We start from the raw sequence: 6,119 nt of genomic DNA, 5'->3' as shown, positions 1-6,119 counted from the left end.
CATAGAACAGCAGGATTGCGGCCCATTCTCCACTGATGTTCTGGCCACTTTAACTCTGTTACTGTTGGTGCTGCTCAACCCTGCAGCGTCCCGGGATGTGCGCCCCACACCCGGCGTCCCTGCCCTCACTTCCAGGGCCAGCGTGTCTCTGTCCTTTGTGTTTCTAATATCGCCAGCCACTGGCCGCCCCGCGCGCTCCTGGGTCTCCGGGTCTCAGTCTATGCCGGGTGAGCACACCAGGATTCCGGAGTTCCGTGAGAAGCCTGGTGTCACGCGCACCCGGTTCAGGGTCTCAGTCTGCTGTTTCGCGGGTGCCGACTGCGAGTCTGCCCGCTCCCCTGTGCAGGTGGCCCGCCAGCCGCCAGCCGCCCCGTGCGTGCTCCGGGAGCTCCCGGTCTCTGTCTCGATCCCGTGAGCACACCGGGATTCCGGTGTTCCACGAGAATCCTGGTGGCGCGTTCACGGCTCACCGGTCTCAGTCCGCTCTCTCTCCCGGGTGCCGTCCATGAGTCCGCCCGCTCCCCCGTGCAGGTGGCTGCAGCTTCCTGGAGCCCAAACGCGGCGGCTCCCTCCCCCTTCCGTTTATCTTCCGATATCTGTGCGCGGTTTTACGGCTCCCCTCTTGGTGTCTCAATACTCAGCACTGGAGATGTTCATTTGTAGAGATCCAGATGTATCTTCCTGCGTCTCAGGCTGATTCCGTGGTTATTTAGGCTGGTCTGTTAACCTATCCAGCTCGACTCAGGGGACCGGCTGAAAAAGGGGTCCCCTACTCCTCCGCCATCTTAACTCCCTCTCCTGTGTTTCTTTTTCTGTTTGTGGAAGCTCTTTGTATATTCTGTAGTCCTTTGTAGGATATTGGTATTGTGAACTATCTTCTCATGAATAGAAGAAATTTTCCATCTTAATAAAGCCCAATTTAGTAGCATTTCCTTTTGTGGTTGTATCTTTTTATAAGCATCTTTTTTGAGGTATTATTGACATGCGAGAACCTTCACATCTTTAAAATATACAATTTGATACATTTTTCTTACCTTCTTAGCCTTTTTTAAATGTACACTTCAGTTCTACATATATTCACAGTGTTATGCAATGGATCTCTAGAACTTTTTCATCTTGCAAGACTGAAACTCTCTACCCATTAAACAACAACTCTCCATTATCCCCTCTCCCAGCCCCTGGAAATCACCATCTTATCTTCTGTTTCTATGAATTTGGCTATTTTAGATATCACATATAAGTGGGATCATGCAACCTTTGTCTTTTTGTAACTGGCTTATTTCGCTTAAGATAATGTCCTCAAGGCTCATCAATGCTGTAGCGTCAGACGGAATTTTCCATCTTTTTAAGGCTGAGTAATATTCCATTGTATTTGTATACCCCATTTAGTTTATCTATTGATGGACCCTTGGATTGCGTCCACCTCTAAGCTAATGTGAATCATGTTACTATGAACATGGACATGCAGAAATCTCTTCAAAAGCCTCATTCAATTCTTTTGGATATATAGCCAGAAGTAGGATTTTTGGATCATATGATAATTCTATTTTTGATATTTTGAGGAATTGCCAGGAATTACTGTTTTCCATAGTGACTGCACCTTTTTATGTTTCCAGCAACAAGGCACAGGGTTCCAATTTCTGTATATCCTCACCGAGGATGTATGAGGTGACATCTCTTTGCAGTTTTGATTTGCATTTCTCTGATGATCAGTGATGTTGAGTATCTTTACATATGCTTGTTGATTGGTCATTATCATCTTTGGAGAAATGTCTATTCATGTTCTTTGTCCATTTTTAAATTGGATTCTTTGTTTTTTGTTGTTGTTGAGTTGTTGGAGTCCTTATATGTTTTGAATATTAACTCCTTATCAGATATATGATTTGCAGATATTTCCTCCTATTTCAGATTGCCTTTTCACTCTGTTGATTGTGTCCTTTGATGCACAGAAGTTTTTAAGTTTTGTGTGGTCCCACGTATCTATATTTTCTTTTGTTGCTTCTGCTTTTGGTGTCATAGCCAAGAAATGATTGCGGAGGCTAATGCCACAAAGATTTTTCTCTATGTTTTCTTCCATGAGTTTTATATTTTTAGTTTTTATATTTAGGTCTGTGATGAACTTGAAATAAATTTTTGTGTATGGTGTGAGGTAAGATTCCAACTTCATTCTTTTGTGGATATCCAGTTTTCCCAACACCATTTCTTGAGTAGACTGTTCTTTCAAAATTGAGTGGTTGTGGCACCCTTGTTGAGGATCATTTGGCCATATACATGTGTGTTTATTTCTGGGCTGTCTATTCTGTTCCTTTATTCTATATATCTGTCTTTGTGACAGTACCATGTTGCTTGGATTACTATGGCTTTTTAATGTGTTTGAAAATTAGTAAGTGTGAGGCCTCCAACTTTGTTGTTTCCTTTCAAGATTCCTTTGGCAATAGTTTACATTGGGTTCACTTGTATTATTGTACATTCTAAATGTTTTGACAAATTTACAATGAAGTGTATCTACCATTATTGTATCACATGGCATTGTCTCACTGTACTAAAAATCCTCCATGCAGTGCATATTCACCCCTCCCTCCCCCTCAATCACTGTCAATCACTGATATTTTTACTGTTTTCTTAGTTTTGCCTTTTCCAGAATGTCACATAGTTGGAATTATAGAGTATGTGGCCTCTTCATATTCGCTTCTTTCACTTAGTAATATGCACTTCAGTTTCCTCTATTTTTTTTCATTTCCTGGTAGTTCGTTTCTTTTTTTAGCACTAAATAATATTTCATTGCCTGGAAGTACCATAACTTATTTACCCATTCGTCTACTGAAGGACACCTTGGTCTCTTCTTAGTGTTGGCAATTATGAATAAAGATGTGACAAATATATGTGTGCAGATTTTCATGTGGACATAGGTTTTAAATTCATTTGGGTAATTACCAGGGAGCAGATTGCTGGATCATATGGTAAAAGTACATTCAGTTTTGTAAAGAAATGCCAAGTTGTCTTCCAAAGTGGCTGTACTATTTTGCATTCCCACAAACAACGAATCAGAGGTGTTATTGTTTTACATCTTCACCAGCTCTTGGTGTTGTGATTTTTTCCCATTCCAATCAGTTTCTAGTGATGTCTTATTGTTTTAATTTTCAGTTCCCTAGTGACATATGAAGTTGAGCACCTTTTCATATACTTATTTGTCATCTGCATATATTATTTGACGTGACATGTGTTCATATCTTTTGCCACTTTTAAATAAGATTGTTTTTTCACTGTTGAATTTTTTTTTAAAGATTTTATTTATTTATTTGACAGAGAGACAGCCAGTGAGAGAGGGAACACAGCAGGGGGAGTGTGAGAGGAAGAAGCAGGCTCCTAGCAGAGGAGCCTGATGTGGGGCTCGATCCCGGAACGCCGGGATCACACCCTGAGCCGAAGGCAGACGCTTAACGACTGCGCCACCCAGGCGCCCCTCACTGTTGAATTTTAAAGAGTTCTTTCTTTATTTGGTATAAAAGTCCTTTGTCATCTATGTCTTTTGCAAATAGCTTCTCCCGGTCTGAGGCTTATTGTGATACTTATTTTTAAGACATCATGGTAAGAAATAACTCTTAGTGTTTAAAACAAAACTTAACCAAAATACTAGATAACAAATCACATGAAAAATAGGAAGAGAGAGGGGTCAGAGGGAAATCTTGTTAGTAAAGTGAATATAAATGCTGAATAATTTCAGACTTTGTTGGAAAAAATGTATTTAAGTGCAAATTTTGAACACTTAAAGCCAACCATTTAGAGACTAGAAGTAGATTCCATGTATTAAAACTAAACCCAGGTGTAACTATTTTCAGTATTACTAGTTTCCAGCGACCACTGTGAAATCATGCCCTTCAACAGATGACTGGATTAAGAAGATGTGGTCCATATATACAATGGAATATTACTCAGCCATCAGAAAGGATGAATATCTACCATTTGCAGCGACATGATGGAACTGGAGAGGGTTATACTAAGTGAAATAAGTCAAGCAGAGAAAGACAATTATCATATGGTTTCACTAATATGTGGAACATAAGGAATAGCATGGAGGAAGGGAGGGAAAACTGAAGGGGGAGAAATCAGGGAGGGAGACAAACCATGAGAGACTCTGGACTCCAGGAAGCAAACTGAGGGTTACAGAAGGGAGGGGGATGGGAGATGGGGTAAACAAGTGATGGGTATTAAGGAGAGCACGTGTTGTGATGAGCACTGGGTGTTATACGCAACTAATGAATTACTGAACACTACATCAAAAACTAATAATGTACTATATGTTGGCTAATTGAACATAATAATTAAAAAAAAGTTCGTGGGCATCAGTTCACTCTGGTCCCAGTGTATTAACAATATATCATCATCATCATCATCATCATCATCATCATCATCATCATCTTCATCACCATCATCCGGATGAAAGGACTAGATGCCTAGTTCAAGTAGTCAGTGTTAGGAAATGGTTTTGAATCCTTACGGCCAATCACAACCAACTATTTCGGTCAAAAAAACCCCTCGAGTTTCTTCTTGTTTGTTGCAAGGAATTTTGTAACCTGGCATCCTAATTAGGTGGGTTCCACCTTGTCTATTTTGATTTAAGAGAAATGGATTTTGGGATGAGAAATGGATATGCAAATGAGGATTCTGCCCAATTTGCACATCTGTCCTCACTACGTTCATCTAGATAACTCCCCTCATCCTTTTGATCAGGATTTAAGTGGCTCCTCCTCACTAGTTTTCCCTCTTCTCTGCCAATATCCCCAAACAGATTGGATTCTTCTGCAATATGTACACATAACTCTCTGTGCTTCCCATTCACAGGGCAGAAATCTACCAAAGAGCATATTCAATTTTCCCATGAAGTGTTAACACGAGTATAACCTTTCTCATTGATTTGGATTGTACAGTCATCTTTATAGCTAATAATATAATTCCTTGAATACACTTACATATTGTTAGATGGCATGCAATATTATGAAATAAATTTTGAGCACCATGTATGAGCCAGTCTCATAACAGAACCTGTTCCTTTCTTTTTTTTCATTTTGAGAATTAATTCTTTTTAAAAATTCCAGTATAATTAATATACAGTGTGATATTAGTTTCAGATGTACAGTATAGTGATTCAACAATTCTATATAATTAGTCAGTGCTCATCATGGTAAATGTACTTATTCCCAGGACCTGTTCCCTTCTACACAGAAACCTAGAAAGATGATGACCAGTTTCTGCTTCTTGTGACCCCTAACATGTATAGATACTCCCAGAGCTCTTGCCTGTGAAACCATTTTATAGGCCTGTCTCCTTTTGCCCTCTTGATAAGGATGACTTTTCCTTTATTTTGTTCCAATTACCAACTAATCAACATGGGGATAATAATAAAAATGCAGTGGTGAGCCTGGGTAAGGTTGCATGTGGTCAGAAGTCTTCTCACAACACCAGGATGTCCAACTGTTTTTTAGGTTTTTGGAGGAGGAATGCATTGCAGAGATGGACGGGGCAATCGTTAAGAGTACTGCATGCTAGAGATCATACCTATGGAGAGATATCCTGCTGGGGGAAAGGAGTCCAATGAGATAAGAGCACACATGGAGCTCCAAAGATATCTCCCAGGGGTCAAAACTGTGTATGTTTGTATTTTGTTTTTCTCTTCTACCTCCAGAGAACCAAATCTCCAGGAAGTAGAGAGACAAAAAAGAATACTTCCTTAATGAGACTCAATGGGAATTCATCCCCCAAAGCCGCAGAAACTGTAAATGCTTTTGCTACACCTCTCCAAGGCTACTTCACTAATATCAGGTGATGAGAAAACCCAACAGTGTCTTCCTCTGGATACTCATGAGTGGTTCCATCTCGCTGCCCTTGCTAGGAGCAGAGTCTACAACTTCATCCATTACCTAAGGAGGAAACTGGATCACTGAGCTCAGGCTGTTACCTGATAATTTATGGGTGAGCCGCAGCATCTTTACAGATGTTGGAGGTTGTATGGTGTAGCACAAGGGACTCCTTTTATTGGTAATAACTTTGAGGGGAATCAACAGGGATAACAAGTAAAGGAAAATTTAATGATACAAAGCTCTGCCAAGTTACCATCCATG

Source organism: Ursus maritimus, unplaced genomic scaffold, assembly GCF_017311325.1.
Source record: "Ursus maritimus isolate PB19 unplaced genomic scaffold, ASM1731132v1 scaffold_14, whole genome shotgun sequence".
NCBI lineage: Eukaryota > Metazoa > Chordata > Mammalia > Carnivora > Ursidae > Ursus > Ursus maritimus.
Note: the sequence above shows the minus strand (reverse complement) of the source record.